General features: G+C 44.1%; 1 protein-coding gene across 3 annotated transcripts in view; it reads left to right on the top strand.

The window, feature by feature from the left end:
* Nucleotides 1-19425, top strand: part of LOC121533636 (polyamine-transporting ATPase 13A3) — a 57204-nt gene that overhangs the window by 7800 nt on the left and 29979 nt on the right. For 2 of the 3 annotated variants that reach the window (XM_045205364.1, XM_045205363.1), the window contains exon 2: nucleotides 10400-10480. The exons of the other annotated variant lie outside the window; for it this stretch is intronic. The gene's annotated coding sequence lies outside the window, so the exon portion shown is untranslated. The remainder of the gene's footprint in view (nucleotides 1-10399; nucleotides 10481-19425) is intronic. 3 annotated transcript variants of the gene reach the window in all.

Here is a 19425-nt window from a genome sequence, read left to right as displayed (position 1 = left end):
GTAGCACTGACGTCTGTAGCCATGAAGTGCTTTGAAAGGCTGGTCATGGCTCACATCAACACCATAATGCCAGAAACCCTAGACCCACTCCAATTTGCATACCGCCCCAACAGATCCACAGATTATGCAATCTCTATTGCACTCCACACTGCCCTTTCCCACCTGGACAAGAGGAACACCTACGTGAGAATGCTATTCATTGACTACAGCTCAGCGTTCAACACCATAGTGCCCTCAAAGCTCATCACTAAGATAAGGATCCTGGGACTAAACACCTCACTCTGCAACTGGATCCTGGACTTCCTGACGGGCCGCCCCAGGTGGTAAGGGTAGGTAACAACACATCTGCCACGCTGATCCTCAACATGGGGGCCCCTCAGGGATGCTTGCTCAGTCCCCTCCTGTACTCCCTGTTCACCCATGACTGCATGGCCAGGCACGACTCCAACACCATCATTACATTTGCCGACGACACAACAGTGGTAGGCCTGATCACCGACAATGATGAGACAGCCTATAGGGAGGAGGTCAGAGACCTGGCCATGTGGTGCCAGGATAACAACCTCTCCCTCAACGTGACCAAGACAAACGAGATGATTGTGGACTACAGGAAAAAAAAGAGGACTGAGCACGACCCCATTCTCATCGACGGGGCTGTAGTGGAACAGGTTGAGAGCTTAAAGTTCCTTGGTGTCCATATCACCAACAAACTATCATTGTCCAAACACACCAAGACAGTCGTGAGGAGGGCACGACAAAGCCTATTCCCCCTCAGGAGACTGAAAAGATTTGGCATGGGTCCTCAGATCCTCAAAAAGCTCTACAGCTGCACCATCGAGAGCATCCTGACTGGTTGCATCACCGCCTGGTATGGCAACTGCTCGGCCTCCGACTGCAAGGCACTACAGAGGGTAGTGCGTACGGCCCAGTACATCACTGGGGCCAAGCTTCCTGCCATCCAGGACCTCTATACCAGACGGTGTCAGAGGAAGGCCCTCAAAATTGTCAAAGACTCCAGCCATCCTAGTCATAGACTGTTCTCTCTGCTACCGCACGGAAAGCGGTACCGGAGCGCCAAGTCTAGGTCCAAGAGGCTTCTCAACAGCTTCTACCCCCAAGCCATAAGACTCCTGAACAGCTAATCATGGCTACCCGGACTACTTGCACTGCCCCCCAACCCCACCCCATCTTTTTACGCTGCTGCTACTCTGTTAATTATTTATGCATAGTCACTTTAACTCTACCCACATGTACATATTACCTTAACTACCTCAATTAGCCGGTGCCCCCAGCACATTGACTCTGCACCGGTACCCCCCTGTATATAGCCTCCCTACTATACCTAATAAAAATGTATGCACTCACTAACTGTAAGTCGCTCTGGATATGAGCGTCTGCTAAATTACTAAAAATTTAATTATACTTCAGTATACCATAGTAACATCTGACAAAAATATATCATAACACTGAAGCAGCGAACTTTGTGAAGACCAATACTTGTGTCATTCTCAACTTTTGACACGACTGTACTGAAGGTTCCACAATTTAATCCATTTTAGATTAAGGCTGTAACGTAACAAAATGTGGAAAAAGTCAAGGCCTCTGAATACTTACTGAATGTACTGTACGTACATATCCCAACCAGAAGCCATGGAAATATTGATGCAAGGCTCTTCAGCATCATGTTTTGCCTTGATTTGCATCCCATTGATAATGTATATTCCATTTTTGGGATTTATTGATTAGGATAATTAAGCTCCTTTAAACATTTTTCAGATGTGAAGACCAGTACCTTGTTACCTTTTTCTACTTCTGGCTGCAGTGTTCAGGATCACAGTACAGTTAGAGCCCCTCTGACTGACCTTGCCCTGTTGACCACCGAACTCTCTGCTTTCTGGAAAGCTCAAGTTAATACAGGGTGTCCTGGCCAAACTGGAGATTTGGAGGTGGTTATGGAGGGCTTGAGAAGCGCGGCGCCAATCTCCCCCAGGCCTTTGTGCCGAAGCCTGGGTACTTTTCACAGGTGAGCTCAGAGACCGCAGCCTGTAACAGGTCTGCCCATGTTGATCCGTAGTTGGGGCGAGAAATATCCTGACATGGTGCAAGTCCCTTCAGTAGCCGGCACTGTTTGCACTCTGAGCCCCCGGGCCGCGGCGCATAGAGGGAGGCCTTTCTAGTCCCTGCCCTGCGGTTTACCTCCAAGGCCAAGACAAACCAGCAACCCCCATCACTGGAAGCGTAATTAAGTGCTTTAGATTAAAATAGAAACAACCGTGAAATTTTGCGCAACGGCGTGAACCAGAGAATTAAGTTTTTCTGCCAAAACGTGGAGTCCAAACCGGTGCCCTCAGACTAAACATTGGTGAGGTGATTATAGCATGCTGAAATTATATTTAAAAAAAACTCAAATGTATATCTCAAACTAAAAGCATACGTTTTGGGAAAAATCACTCGCTCAACGCTAAACATAATTTACATCTATTATTGAATAATGTGGCTATTGAGCAAGTTGAGGAGACTAAACTGCTGGGTGTAACCCTAGATAGAAGCGTTCATGGTCAAAACATATAGACTCAATGGTTGCAAAAATGAGAAGAGGTCTGTCCATGATAGGGCGTTGCTCTGCCTTTTTGACATCTGTCGACCAGACAGGTTCTAAAGGCCCTAGTTTTGTCGCACCTGGACTTCTGCCCAGCTATGTGGTCATGTGCAACAACGAAAGACATTGGAAAATTGCAGTTTGTCCAGAACAAAGCAGCACGTATCGCACTTAGATGTACGCAGAGGGAAAGTGTCAGTAAAATGCATGTCAGTCTCTCCTGGCTCAAAGTTGAAGAGAGATTGACTGCATCACTATTGGTCTTGTTGTATTGAAGGTACCGAACTCTGTGCTCAAGCAGTTGGCATACAGTTCGGACACCCATCGGTACAACACAAGACATGCATCCAGAGTTCTCTTCACAGTCCCCAGGTCCAGAACAGAGGCTGGGAAACGCACAGTATTAAATAGAGCCATGACTACATGGAACTCTGCCAACCCAGGTAACTCAAGCTAGCAATAAAACTGATAAAAGAACATGCCTAAAGGGGACTGTGACGAGACACAGCCATCTTATATATCTTGTATTGTAAACCATTCAGCTAGCAGGCTACACGCTACATCGGCAGGACAGAACGGCTGGCTCCGGTAAGACAAAGGGTGGCGGTCTCTGTATATTTGTAAACAACAGCTGGTGTACAAAATCAAATACTAAGGAAGTCTCGAGGTTTTGCTCGCCTGAGGTAGAGTATCTTATGATAAGCTGTAGACCACACTATTTACCAAGAGAGTTTTCAGCTATATTTTTCATAGCTGTCTATTTACCACCACAAACCAATGCTGGCATTAAGATTGCACTGAATGAGTTGTACAAGGCCATTAATCAACAGGAAAACGCTCATCCAGATGCAGCGCTCCTAGTGGCCGGGGACTTTAATGCAGGGAAACTTAAATCCGTTCTACCTAATTTCTACCAGCATGTCAAATGTGCAACCAGAGGGAAAAAAACTCTAGACCACCTTTACTCCACACACAGAGACGCATACAAAGCTCTCCCTCGCCCTCCATTTGGCAAATCTGACCATAACTCTATCCTCCTGATTCCTGCTTATAAGCAAAAACTGAAGCAGGAAGCACCAGTGATTCGGTTAATAAAAAAGTGGTCAGATGACGCAGATGCCAAGCTACAGGACTGTTTTGCTAGCACAGACTGGAACATGTTCCGGGGATTCTTCAGACAGCATTGAGGAGTACACCACATCAGTCACTGGCTTCATCAATAAGTGCATCGATGATGTCGTCCCCCACAGTGACCGTACGTACATACCCCAACCAGAAGCCATGGATTACAGGCAACATCCGCACTGAGCTAAAGGGTAGAGCTGCCGCTTTCAAGGAACGGGACTCTAACCCGGAAGCTTATAAGAAATCCCGCTATGACCTCCGACGAACCATCAAACAGGCAAAGAGTCAATACAGGTCTAAGATTGAATCATACTACACTGGCTCTGACGCTCGTCGGATGTGGCAGGGCTTGAAAACTATTACAGACTACAAAGGGAAGCACAGCCGCGAGCTGCCCAGTGACACAAGCCTACCAGACGAAGCTAAACCACTTCTATGCTCGCTCGAGGCAAGCAACACTGAAGCATGCATGAGAGCACCAGCTGTTCCGGACGACTATGTGATCACGCTCTCCGTAGCCGATGTGAGTAAGACTTTTAAGCAAGTCAACATTCACAAGGCCGCTGGGCCAGACGGATTACCAGGGCGTGTACTCCGAGCATGTGCTGACCAACTGGCAAGTGTCTTCACTGACATTTTCAACATGTCCCTGACCGAGTCTGTAATACCAACATGTTTCAAGCAGACCACCATAGTCCCCGTGCCCAAGAACTCTAAGATAACCTGCCTAAATGACTACCGACCCGTGGCACTGACGTCTGTAGCCATGAAGTGCTTTGAAAGACTGGTCATGGCTCACATCAACAGCATAATCCCAGAAACCCTAGACCCACTCCAATTTGCATACCGCCCCAACAGATCCACAGATGATGCAATCTCTATCGCACTCCACACTGCCCTTTCCCACCTGGACAAGAGGAACACCTACGTGAGAATGCTATTCATTGACTACAGCTCAGCATTCAACACCATAGTGCCCTCTAAGCTCATCACTAAGCTAAGGATCCTGGGACTAAACACCTCCCTCTGCAACTGGATCCTGGACTTCCTGACGGGCCGCCCCCAGGTGGTAAGGGTAGGTAACAACACATCTGCCACACTGATCCTCAACACGGGGGGCCCCTCAGGGGTGCGTGCTCAGTCCCCTCCTGTACTCTCTGTTCACCCATGACTGCATGGCCAGGCACGACTCCAACACCATCATTAAGTTTGCCGACGACACAACAATGGTAGGCCTGATCACCGACAACGATGAGACAGCCTATAGGGAGGAGGTCAGAGATCTGGCCGTGTGGTGCCAGGACAACAACCTCTCCCTCAACGTGACCAAGACAAAGGAGATGATTGTGGACTACAGGAAAAAAAAGAGGACTGAGCACGCCCCCATTCTCATCGACGGGGCTGTAGTGGAACAGGTTGAGAGCTTCAAGTTCCTTGGTGTCCACATCACCAACGAACTATCATGGTCCAAGCACACCAAGACAGTCGTGAAGAGGGCACGACAAAGCCTATTCCCCCTCAGGAGACTAAAAAGATTTGGCATGGGTCCTCAGATCCTCAAAAAAATTCTACAGCTGCACCATCGAGAGCATCCTGACTGGTTGCATCACCGCCTGGTATGGCAACTGCTTGGCCTCTGACCGCAAGGCACTACAGAGGGTAGTGCGTACGGCCCAGTACATCACTGGGGCAAAGCTCCCTGCCATCCAAGACCTCTATACCAGGCGGTGTCAGAGGAAGGCCCTCAAAATTGTCAAAGACTCCAGCCACCCTAGTCATAGACTGTTCTCTCTGCTACCGCACGGCAAGCGGTACCGGAGTGCCAAGTCTAGGTCCAAAAGACTTCTCAACAGCTTCTACCCACAAGCCATAAGACTCCTGAACAGCTAATCATGGCTACCCGGACTATTTGCACTGCCCCCCACCCCATCCTTTTTACGCTGCTGCTACTCTGTTAAGTATTTATGCATAGTCACTTTAACTCTACCCACATGTACATATTACCTCAACTACCTCAACTAGCCGGTGCCCCCGCACATTGACTCTGCACCGTTACCCCCCTGTATATATAGCCTCCCTACTGTCACTTTATTTTACTTCTGCTCTTTGTTTTTCTCAACACTTTTTTTTTTTTTTTTTTTTTGTTGTTTTATTCTTACTTTTTTTGTTTAAAATAAACGCACTGTTGGTTAAGGGCTGTAAGTAAGCATTTCACTGTAATGTCTGCACTTGTTGTATTCGGCGCATGTGACCAATAAAATTTGATTTGATTTGATTTGATTTGACCTAGATATTGCGTGTATGTATTGATATGTAGGCTATGTGTGACATTTTTAAATGTATGTGTTTCAGTCCTTGACTAATAATGTTCTGTATTATGTCATGTTTCATGTGGACCCCAGGAAGAGTAGCTGACGCTTTTGCAGCGGCTAATGGGTATCCTAATAAATACCAATATCCCCAGGGTTGAGTCCTCACAGGGATACTAGGGCTGGGAATTGCCAGGGACCTCGCGATACGATATTGTCACTTAGGTGCCAATACGATATGTATTGCGATTCTCACAATTCTATATGTATTGCGATTCGATACTGTGATTTTATTGCAATTCAAAGTTCCAAACATATATTGCTCACCATATTTCTGCTGCAGAGAGACAAGAGAGCCATGAGAACAAGTTTTGATCAGTCGGAAATAAAAGTGCAGAAAACAAATTTGGCTCCCCATTTTAAAAAGAAGATGGAGAACAAGCTATAAAGGAAAAATACTGGAGTTTTGGTGCAGGTACAGCCAACTATCGTCAAAAATAATATACCGATTATGTAACTGTATTGGTTTCTTCCCCCGTCACTAATGTATACTCACTAAGGCAAGTGGGTTTTATAACTGTTGCATGTGGACATTGACTTGAGATATGTGTGGACCTTAGTTCAGGATCAGAGGGAAGTCATGACTTCCTCCCTCTTCTATTTTGTATTACGACATTCATTCATAAAGAGGGCCTCGGTTTGTTTCGATTTAATGCAAACGATCAGAATGGTAATCTGCAGTAGCCTATACTTGCTGTGCCGAGGTCTATTCAGTGCCAAAAAGTGTCTCTTATGTAAAAATATTGCTTAATCTCTCGAAGGGTGTTATCAGCCGTTTTTCCCAGGCTGTAGGGCCATGCCACAGCTAATCCAGGAACATGTGGCCTGACTTAGGGCTCCACGGCCGTTTGATCTCTACATTTTGTTTTTCTCTCTTCTCCATCAGTCTCTCTCTCTCTCTCTCTCTCTCTCTCGGCCTCTGGAGCTAGCCTACACACGCCTCTATCTAGTGCCCTCCTTAACCTCCCTATCTGATCTCATCTCTTGTTTTTTTCCCCTTCTCCCTTCTGGTCGGTGGATGAATGCCATCTCTAACGTCAGCTCCGTGGTCTTGTCTGTTTTGAGATATAACGTTTGTGCGGTCTCCACTCGGGATGACTTGAGTCCCTCATCTTGACACTGCGATTTTGGTATTAGCGGTCTCTGATGAGATTGAGTGAAACCTGACTGACTACTGCTTTGGACTATCGTTTCATGTTAGGGACTCCTACTTCAGCTTAAGGTGAGTCATGTTGATTTGACAGGTTCGGATTGAACCGAACGCTGCTCATAAAATAAATGGAAATAGGCCGGTGCTCTTTCTTTATTTGCATTTCATAAAAAGCTTGACGTTTTATTTGCATATTCCTGCCATTTGTATTGGTTGTACAAACCTCTTTCTACTTCACCTCTAGCCAACTTTGATCTGTTTTCACTTGTGTACGATCAATTCAGTTTAATTCAACTTTATTTGCATCTGTTTAACAAATGAATGCTCATTGAATTAATCTAATACCACAAAATGTACAGTCGAGAGAGGGACACATGAATCGCAACCATGGTTTTCAGTGCCATGTCTGGTACTTGGCTCAGCAGAAGCTCTATCAGGAGGGGGGTTCACACACACACTAGAACAAAAGGAGCTGACCAGCGAGCAAAGGAGGGGCAGGTGACCACGGACTAAGCCCAAGGCCACTGGCGGGGGTGATATACGACTGGATGGCAGTACGGCCGGGAACAAAGCCTAGCAACAACGCACTGTGATTAGGAGGGGAAGTGATAAAGAAAGCATATTGAGCTGAGAGCACGACTGCAACGATCACTTTTCCTCCTAATTCTTCCATGAATTATGACAGCCATAATGGCTTATTGTTAGCTTTTCTCTCCCAGTGTCCAAGAACAGGTGAGGGGGAAAAAAAAGAGAAGGACCGAAGTCTCTCTTCTGAGGCATCCAAATTGCTGAGGTATAGGTTTTTGAAGGCTTGTTTTTCCTGAAGTCAAGTCTTCCATTCATTCAGGTTGTTGTGAATTGTATGCAGTCAGTCACCTATGTGGGTGGCTGAGTTGCTGCTGCTGCCTAACATGCTGACCACGCCGCCTGCATCACGTACGCGAGCGTTGCAAAATAAATGTACACGTTATTCAATCATTGCACCCACACTGCTCGCGAGCGTCGACGAGCGTCTGCGTAGCCAGGCGCTAAAATAGAACTTGGTTCTATTTGTGACGCTTGAGGCCCTGCAAGTCCCACCTCTCCCATTTCCTCATTGTTTTTTAGGAGCATATACCCATGTGGGTGATTGAAAGTTGAACTGAGGTCCACACTCCAGTCCAGTTGGTGGTGGTAATGCACCTTAAAGTTGCCAACCGCCATATGAAGTCCAAAGAAGAAGCCTGAAGGAGAAGAGATTACTAGAAACAAACTCGGTCATCCATTTTATCTGTGGATTCATTGTCGGAGTAGAAGACCTTGTGCATTTCAGGTAAAATAACAACCCAATGTTTATATAACAGGACAAATTAGCTAGCAACAGCAAGCTAGCTAGCTAAATTGCCAATGTTTAATGCTTTTTGACCTGCCCCTAAATTAATATAGTTGGTTCAGAGTTCATTTTTATATTTCAACCTGCATGTCCTGATCGCGTCTGGTGTGGGTGGACAAAATCAACATGCGGACAAGGGGTGTGGTCAGCATGTAAGGCCTCATTGACTCCAAAGAGATTACACACCGAGGTTGAGCAAAAACCTGCCTGGCCACCATCACAACTGTTTTCATCCTGAGCGCAAACTTGCTCTGTGACATTTAGGAGAAAAGTTTTAGACTAAACAAACCTGCTGCTCACTAATGCTTTCGTTTTTTTTTCCAGTGGACCCTGGAACATGTTTTTTGATAGCTGGTTTCAACCCCATTTCTATTACTGTCAATTTAGGGCTCATGGACAACATTCCTATGACAGAAATCGAAATGTACTTCTGTTCAAGTTTGAAGTTTTATTATATAAAACATAATTGCATAACAATATGAAACGAGATGCTCTTTACATGAGGATCACTCTGAAATAAACATATACATGCACATAACACAACAGTAATCTAAAAAGGGATACATTTTTTTAAAAGTTCAGATTTTACCACTGGGCACATTACAGTTAAGAAATTACAACAGGTACACTACAGGGTCAGTCTGTACGCTCTAGGTAGAAAGGTCAGTTGATGTCTTTTTGTGTGACTGATTGGCTGTGTATTGTCTCTCATTTCGCAGGATATAGTGGCTTGGTTTTGTGGTCAGAGCCTGGAGAAGTGGGTGGGTCCCCTCCTTCAGTAGGCAAGTGAACTCTCCTCTTGTGGTCTCGTCTCTTCTTGCCTCCAGGCTGGGAAATGTGTCATAGGGTATTCCAATGATACAGCAGCATCTTCTCTGAAGGCCTTCCATGTGTTTGATCAGGTGCTTTGTGAGACCTGCCCAAACAGGTGAAGCGTATTCCAGAACAGGGCTAATGAATGTCTCACATTTGGGTTAGAACATTGCCCTAGACAGCTTTGTGAACTGATTTCACTCAGAACATTGTTGTTAGAAAACCAAGCTTTGTTTCAGCCCCTTGTAGAAAGGGATTCTTGAAGTACGACTACAAACTGCCTGTGGGACTGTTCTACAACATGGACGGTGGTGCAGGTTTGTCGTGATGTGCGGAAGTCGCTTAACCCTAACCCTGCCTTCCTACCAGTCTCACATTTAACAGGAAGAAGTTTGGCACTGGCAAACTCTTATTCTTCTCTCCAAAGTGCATGTGGCCAACTGTAGTCAAATGATGGCCTTGTTCACTTTCTCTACCTAGCATAACCACGAACCAGAGACAATGCTAGGTAATCAAATGAAGACCAACAATGCAGGGTTTACCCGGCTGTGGAGAAGTCTATTAATATCACTGAGGTCATATCTGTCTGAGGCCTACCAGGGGGTTCTGAACAGTAGCCTACCTGCTGCGATGCGCTGAGCATTCAGATACCGACTACACATTTTCAAGAGTGCAATGACAAGTGTTGTTTTCTAATTTTGACAATTGACAAGAATCTGAATCCAGGGATGTCTCAAACCTAAACTTACAAAATGACTGTCAAAATGCTCAACATGATTCCTTCTGTTTTCAGTCTAAAGTCTCTTGTTTGACACCACACTTCTTTTCAATGTTCCCAACTACTCATGCTAATAGCCAGTTGCCCTATAGTCACCCCTGGGTGTGTTTTATACATGGTAAGAGTATAGAGAAAGGGTTCCGGCCCTTTGATGGAAGTGTCTAATGATGGCTCTCTCCTGTCTGTCTCCCAGGGGTCCAGGTTCGTGTCGTGAGAGGGTGAGCTACAGAGGGGAGGAGGAACGTCTGGGGGTGTCGCTGCCCAGGCTCTCAAGGTAACAACACCTGGATCTCTTCTGACATCTGTCATGGCTGTCTAGAGTGTGCCAGTCTGTCTGACCATTTAAGGCTCTGTGTAAATCTGTCTGACCATTGAGACTTTAGTTATGTCACTGAGTCAGTCTGTTTGTACAGAGTGAACCACCGATTCCCCCCCTCCCCCACACTCACACCCACCCACTCTGAAGTTATAGTGCCTTCAGAAAGTATTCATATCCCTTGACTTTTTTCACATTTTATTCTGTTACAGCCTGAATTTTAAATGGATTCAATTGAGATTGTTTTGTCACTGGCCAACACTGGCCCCATAATGTCAAAGTGGAATTATGTTTTTAGAAATGTGTACAAATTAAAAAATTTAAAGCTGAAATGTCTTGAGTCAATAAGTATTCTACCCCTTTGTTATGGCAAGCCTAAATAAGTTCAGGAGCAAACATTTGCTTAACGAGTCACAAGTTGCATGGACTCACTCTGTGTGCAATAATGGTGTTTAACTTTTTTTTTTTTGTACCCCACACATACAATTATCTGTAAGGTCCCTCAGTCGGGTGGTGAATTTCAAACACCAATTAAACCACAAAGACCAGGAAGGTTTTCCAACCCCTCGCAAAGACAGGCACCAATTGGTAGATAGATGGGTAAAAAATAGATACATTATATTTTTTTATTTAACCTTTATTTAAATAATATAATAATATAATATGCCATTTAGCAGACGCTTTTATCCAAAGCGACTTACAGTCATGTGTGCATACATTTTTACGTATGGGTGGTCCCGGGGATCGAACCCACTACCCTGGCGTTACAAGCGCCATGCTCTACCAATTGCGCTACAGAGGACCACAAAATGAGCTGATTGGTTAGAGAACAACCTGCAGAAGACAGTGACGTTAAAAATATCTCCAGTTTCCATTTACATTACATTTTAGTCATTTAGCAGAGGCTCTTATCCAGAGCGACTTGCAGTTAGTGAGTACATACATTTTCATACTGGCCCCCCGTGGGAATCGAACCCACAACCCTGGCGTTGCAAACGCCATGCTCTACCAACTGAGCTACAGGGGACCGTGCAATTCGGCAAGTCAGTTAAGAACAAATTCTTATTTACAATGACAGCCTACACCGGCCAAACCCGGACGACGCTGGGCCAATTGTGCCGCCCTATGGGACTCCCAATCACGGCCGGTTGTGATACAGCCTGGAATCGAACCAGGGGGTCTGTAGTGACGCCTCAAGCACTGAGATGCAGTGCCTTAGACCGCTGCGCCACTCAGGAGCCCAATAATAATAATAGTGAAGACATCAAAACTATAAAATAACACTTATGGAATCATGTAGTAACCAAAAAAGTGTTAAACAAATCAAAATATAGTTTATATTTGAGATTCTTCAAATAGCCACCATTTGCCTTCATGACAACTTTGCACACTCTTGGCATTCTCTCAACCAGCTTCACCTGGAATGTTTTCCAACAGTCTCATATGCTGAGCACTTGTTGGCTGCTTTTCCTTCACTCTGCAGTCCGACTCATCCCAAACCATCTCAATTTGGTTGGCGTCAGGGGATTGTGGATGCCAGGTCATCTGATGCAGCACTCCATCACTCTCCTTCTTGGTAAAATAGCCCTTACACAGCCTGGTGGTGTGTTGGGTTATTGTCCTGTTGAAAAACAAATGATAGTCCCACTAATTCCAAACCAGATGGGATGACGTATCGCTGCAGAATGCTGTGGTAGCCATGCTGGTTAATTGTGCCTTGAATTCAAAATAAATCATAGACAGTTTCACCAGCAAAGCACCCCCACACCATAACGCCTCATCCTCCATGCTTTACGGTGGGAAATACACATGCGGAGATCATCCGTTCACCCACACCGCGTCTCACAAAGACACAGCGGTTGGAACCAAAAATCTCCAATTTGGAACCAATAAAACTCCAGACCAAAGGACACATTTCCACCGGTCTAATGTCCATTGCTCGTGTTTCATGGACCAAGCAGGTCTCTTCTTCTTATTGGTGTCCTTTAGTAGTGGTTTCTTTGCAGCAATTCGACCATGAAGGCCTGATTCACACAGTCTCCTCTGAATTGATGTTGAGATGTGTCTGTTACTTGAACTCTGACACATTTATTTGGGCTGCAATTTCTGAGGCTGGTAACTCTAATGAACTTATCCTCTGCAGCAGAAGTAACTCTGGTTCTTCCTTTTCTGTGGCGGTCTTCATGAGAGCCAGTTTCATCATAGCGCTTGATGGCGTTCTTAATTTTCCGTACTGACTGACCTTCATGTCTTAAAGTAATGAAGGACTGTCGTTTCTCTTTGCTTATTTGAGCTGTTCTTGCCATAATATGGACTTGGTCTTTTACCAAATAGGGCTATCTTCTGTATACCCACCCTACCTTGTAACAACACAACTGATTGGCTGAAACGCATTAAGAGGGAAATAAATTCCACAAATTAAACATTTAACAAGGCACACCTCTTAATTGAAATGCATTCCAGGAGACTACCTCATGAAGCTGGTTGAGAGAATGCCAAGAGGGTGGCTACTTTGAAGAATCTCAAATATAAACTATATTTTGATTTGTTTAACACTTTTTTGGTTACTACATGATTCCATATGTGTTATTTCATAGTTTTGATGTCTTCACTATTATTCTACAACGTAGAAAATAGTAAAAATAAAGAAAAACCCTTGAATGAGTAGGTGTGTCCAAACTTGACTGGTACTGTATATTAGCGCCCATCTCCGTGAACCAATCCATTGCGGAGACGTAGACTAAAAGCCAATTTATGCTTGATCCGAAAATGTTGTCGGAGGCTCCATATGGATGGTAATGCAATTACAGAGCCTCCAGAGGCACGCAGAAGCCAAATCGAGCTCCATACCACATCACCATGTTGTAACAGTGCGGTGGGCTCTGTATAGCTCCGCATTGACATTGGTTGACGGTAGGTGGGGGCGGTACATCCTGTAGAAAACACAAACTCACTTCCTTGACAACAACTCTGCGAAGTGCAAGAAGTATGAATGCCCTGACTTCTGCTGAGGCCATATCACCTTAAATGCTGCATGGCCGATGCAGATGTCGGATTGACCATGTGCCCAGATGCACAATGCACTTCTCTCTCCAGAATGTGCTCTCTCCCGCCAATTTGTGCACATTCATTGTTTCATACCTTCACGTGTGAATTGTTTGCGTTTGATTGTTAGTGTATATCAATTCCCCATTACATATATCACCAGTAGTACATTTACCATTAATTCCTATAATTTCTCATCTACAATGTTTGTTACTTTGGTTACGGTCATTTATTTGAATGCTTTTAATATTATTATTCCAGTCTTCCTGTTGTCATTGTCGGAGTGGACACATTGTTTGCAGAGTGCACAACCTATGCTACACTTGTGAGAAACAAGTTTTGGTTTATTTAATTCCATTTATGAGTTCTGTCAATATAGTCATTGTCTTTTGTTTGGTGTGCGCTCATGTCAATGTTGAGTAAGGACGCGCACACACAGAAGTAGGCCTATAGGCTAGTCTACCTGGCCTGCACGCAAATGTGTAGGCATATAAATGTTCCCATTTGAGGATCGGATAGTATTTCTGATTGGCTTAACGCATCACCACTTCTGTGGAGCTTCTCAAAGTAATGTTTTCTTCACCTCAAACAGCAAGCAAACAGTCTGTTTTTACATGCATTGAGAATTACAATAGTTCCTCAATGTATTTGAAAAACAATTCCAGCTCTCTCCCTTTCGATAACCACTCAGCAAGAAAGGGAAACATGTCATGCTCTGATCCAGTGGAAACATCATAAAATAGGCCTACCTGATAACTTCTTATCAGTGCTTGACTTGGACTGAAAAAGGTTCCGGTACTCATTTTGGGTGCTGGTACTGTTACTGTTTTTAATATTTAGGTGCAGGAGCTCCACAATACTTTTGAGCTAATGTTCTATAAGAAGAACAGGAGCTCAAGCAGTAGAACATTTGAGGTGCCGGTACTCGGCTCCGGTGAGCTCCTGCCCAAGTCAAGCACGGCTTCTTATCCCTTACGCAAATAGCCTACAGCTGTGCCTGTCCCAAGCTCACTGACGCGGGAATATGAAGTTCGCTAGCACAACCTTCAGGCCGGACCCAAGTTAATAGTTGATACAATGTTTCAAGTTTGTTGCAGACAGGCCATGTGTAGCCAAAGTGATTGATAGGATATTTATTTTGATCAGGTTATTTTCTACCTTCAGGCTGCAATGTTTTTATTTGTTGGCCTTTATGTTGGCTATTTTTACATAGTTGGCAATGGCAATAAAGTTACTTTGTAGGTTTATCATTTTCATTTAGATTCTGATAGAATTTTGATTAACCACATGACAATGATTTTGAGATATGAAGACGTTGTTATAAATTAAATTAAACTGTTTCACGAAAATGTGCATGTGAAAACCGTAACTGGTACACAGATCGGTAGAAATTGTAAGATAAATTGGTATTCCACATGAGAAAGGTTGCCGACTCAGGAGAGTAATGGCAGAATCTGCGATAGCCATCAGGAGGAGAATAGTTGAGTCAGGTTAAGGTTTTTTTCTTCTGGTTATCTCGATCTCTGGCACCATCTTGAGGCATTTGTCTTATTAAAATACATAGGGTGTGTCTATATATACAGTGGGGGAAAAAAGTATTTAGTCAGCCACCAATTGTGCAAGTTCTCCCACTTAAAAAGATGAGAGAGGCCTGTAATTTTCATCATAGGTACACGTCAACTACGACAGACAAATTGAGAATTTTTTTCTCCAGAAAATCACATTGTAGGATTTTTTAATGAATTTATTTGCAAATTATGGTGGAAAATAAGTATTTGGTCACCTACAAACAAGCAAGATTTCTGGCTCTCACAGACCTGTAACTTCTTCTTTAAGAGGCTCCTCTGTCCTCCACTCGTTACCTGTATTAATGGCACCTGTTTGAACTTGTTATCAGTATAAAAGACACCTGTCCACAACCTCAAACAGTCACACTCCAAACTCCACTATGGCCAAGACCAAATAGCTGTCAAAGGACACCAGAAACAAAATTGTAGACCTGCACCAGGCTGGGAAGACTGCATCTGCAATAGGTAAGCAGCTTGGTTTGAAGAAATCAACTGTGGGAGCAATTATTAGGAAATGGAAGACATACAAGACCACTGATAATCTCCCTCGATCTGGGGCTCCACGCAAGATCTCACCCCGTGGGGTCAAAATGATCACAAGAACGGTGAGCAAAAATCCCAGAACCACACGGGGGGACCTAGTGAATGACCTGCAGAGAGCTGGGACCAAAGTAACAAAGCCTACCATCAGTAACGCACTACGCCGCCAGGGACTCAAATCCTGTAGTGCCAGACGTGTCCCCCTGCTTAAGCCAGTACATGTCCAGGCCCGTCTGAAGTTTGCTAGAGTGCATTTGGATGATCCAGAAGAGGATTGGGAGAATGTCATATGGTCAGATGAAACCAAAATAGAACTTGTTGGTAAAAACTCAACTCGTCGTGTTTGGAGGACAAAGAATGCTGAGTTGCATCCAAAGAACACCATACCTACTGTGAAGCATGGGGGTAGAAACATCATGCTTTGGGGCTGTTTTTCTGCAAAGGGACCAGGACGACTGATCCGTGTAAAGGAAAGAATGAATGGGGCCATGTATCGTGAGATTTTGAGTGAAAACCTCCTTCCATCAGCAAGGGCATTGAAGATGAAACGTGGCTGGGTCTTTCAGCATGACAATGATCCCAAACACACCGCCCGGGCAACGAAGGAGTGGCTTCGTAAGAAGCATTTCAAGGTCCTGGAGTGGCCTAGCCAGTCTCCAGATCTCAACCCCATAGAATATCTTTGGAGGGAGTTGAAAGTCCGTGTTGCCCAGCGACAGCCCCAAAACATCACTGCTCTAGAGGAGATCTGCATGGAGGAATGGGCCAAAATACCAGCAACAGTGTGTGAAAACCTTGTGAAGACTTACAGAAAACGTTTGACCTTTGTCATTGCCAACAAAGGGTATATAACAAAGTATTGAGAAACTTTAGTTATTGACCAAATACTTATTTTCCACCATAATTTGCAAATAAATCTAGTAAAAATCCTACAATGTGATTTTCTGGATTATTTTTTCTCATTTTGTCTGTCATAGTTGACGTGTACCTATGATGAAAATTACAGGCCTCTCTCATATTTTTAAGTGGGAGAACTTGCACAATTGGTGGCTGACTAAATACTTTTTTCCCCCACTGTAGAAGAATTCGAAAGAACAGATGACTTTCAGTCGACCAAGATTTTTTTTTTGTCGGGGACAGCCCTAATAACACAAGACACTGCGATAACCTTTACCTTCCCCAGTGTCGCACCTCACATAGTCAATTCTCTATCAGATATAGAGGTACCATACTCTGGAATTCTTATCTTCACATTGCCAAAATGTCATCATCCCTCAATAACTTCAAGCTAAGACTGGGGATCAGCCTGATGAACCAAACTACTCAGTAATCTCCTCCATATAGCCTAACTCACACACACTCACATGCACACCCACATTTAAACAAAACAAATTTAAATGTTAACGTGATTACTGATCAATTCATTTATACATTTATAATTAGTAGGTTTTATCTGTTTTTACAAACCTTTTTAAAAATGTTGTACTTATTTACATTTACGTCATTTAGCAGATGCTCTTATCCAGAGCGACTTACAGTTAGTGCATACATTATTCTTTTTTATTTTCATACCCCATGGGAATCGAACCCACAACCCTGGCGTTGCAAACGCCATGCTCTACCAACTGAGCTACCTCCCTGCCGGCCATTCCCTCCCCTACCCTGGACGACGCTGGGCCAATTGTGCGCCGCCCCATTGGTCTCCCGGTTGCGGCCAGCTACAGCAGAGCCTGGATTCGAACCAGGATCTCTAGTGGCACAGCTAGCACTGCGATGCAGTGCCTTAGACCACTGCGCCACTCGGGAGACTTATGTATTGTATATTGTTTTTTTGTGGTGTGGTTTTCATATAACCCCTTGGCCTTCCAACCACACCAGTTCACTGTTTTTACTTTTTTATCTGTATTGTTGTCTATCACTTGTTTTCTTTGGTGCAAAAATATCAAACATGCGTTTCTATGGGATATAGTAGTAAAGACCAAATTCAATATTTTATCAAATATTTATTTTACATGTTTTTATGTTAACTACAGGGGTCCTTAAATTCTAAATCAAATAGCTAAATGATCCATGGTATGACCATCTTAAAACAATTCCATATGTTAGCTTAGCAGAACAGTGGAATGAGTTTGACGCGTGAATGTGATTAACTCACGTCGAAGAGTTAGATAAGATGCAAGCATTATCCTTTACTCAGGTATAACATGTTACAGGTCAGGACATCCTAATCAGACACTCAAAATGCACCTGTTTATCTATCCTAGATAGGTGACCCACTAGCACCATTTCTGGGTTGGCATTATGCCCATTACCTCAACACTGTATAAATTAAGAAAATATTCCGTATCAAATTATACTATACCAGGTTGGAGAGGATTGGTGCTGGGTCCATTTGACACGTTAGCCCATTATAGGCCTCAGAGCCAGAACAACCTTGTCGACTGCTGTTGAATAATAAATGAATAGTCAGACACATCCAACCTTTTTTTAAAAGACCGATTTTTATTTATTTACTAGCAAGCAATGAAAACGTGCATTGTATAAAAGAAAGTCCACACAGCAAAGATGATTTTACTGAAGTGCCATAGCCTACACCCCCGCGCATCTAGCAGATTAGCTGCTCGAGCATCAGAGGGCAGTTGGAAATAGGAGATGTAGAAAGTTTAATAGACTAAGTTGCGAAACAATTGCTTATAATCATTAGTAAACATTTCCGCTATTAGTTGAAATTTATCAAATCAAATAATATTTGCAACCGGTGTAGACCTTACAGTGAAATGCTTACTTACAAACCCTTAACCAACAATAAAGTTTTTTAAGAAAAGGTGAAAAAAAGTAAAAAGAAAATAGTAAATAATTAGAAATAGAAAATAATTAAAGAGCAGTAGTAAAATAAAATAACAGTAGGGAGGCTATATACAGGGGGTACCGGTACAGAGTCAATGTGCGGGGGCACCGGTTAGTCAAGTTAATTGAGGTAATATGTACATGTGGGTAGAGTTAAAGTGACTATGCATAGATAATAAACAGAGTAGCAGCAGCGTAAAAGAGGGGGTTGGGGTGGGGGGGCAATGCAAATAGTCAGGGTAGCCATGATTAGCTGTTAAGGAGTCTTATGGCTTGGGGGTAGAAGCTGTTAAGAAGCCTTTTGGACCTAGACTTGGCACTCCGGTACCGCTTGCCGTGCGGTAGCAGAGAGAATAGTCTATGACTAGGGTGGCTGGAGTCTTTGACAATTTTTAGCGCCTTCCTCTGACACCGCCTGGTATAGAGGTCCTGGATGGCAGGAAGCTTGGCCCCAGTGATGTACTGGGCCGTACGCACTACCCTCTGTAGTGCCTTGCGGTCGTAGGCCGAGCAGTTGCCATACCAGGCGGTGATGCAACCAGTCAGGTTGCTCTCGATGTTGCAGCTGTAGAACTTTTTGAGGATCTGAGGACCCATGCCAAATCTCTTCATGACTGTCTTGGTGTGTTTGGACCATGATAGTTTGTTGGTGATGTGGACACCAAGGAACTTGAAGCTCTCAACCTGTTCCACTACAGCCCCGTCGATGAGAATGGGGGCGTGCTCAGTCCTTTTTTTTCTTCCTGTAGTCCACAATAATCTCCTTTGTCTTGATCACGTTGAGGGAGAGGTTGTTATCCTGGCACCACACGGACAGGTCTCTGACCTCCTCCCTATAGGCTGTCTCATCGTTGTCGGTGATCAGGCCTACCACTGTTGTGTCGTCGGCAACCTTAATGATGG

This window comes from Coregonus clupeaformis, chromosome 20 (genome assembly GCF_020615455.1).
Source record: "Coregonus clupeaformis isolate EN_2021a chromosome 20, ASM2061545v1, whole genome shotgun sequence".
Lineage (NCBI taxonomy): Eukaryota > Metazoa > Chordata > Actinopteri > Salmoniformes > Salmonidae > Coregonus > Coregonus clupeaformis.
Note: the sequence above shows the minus strand (reverse complement) of the source record. Positions and strands in the feature narration are given on the sequence as shown.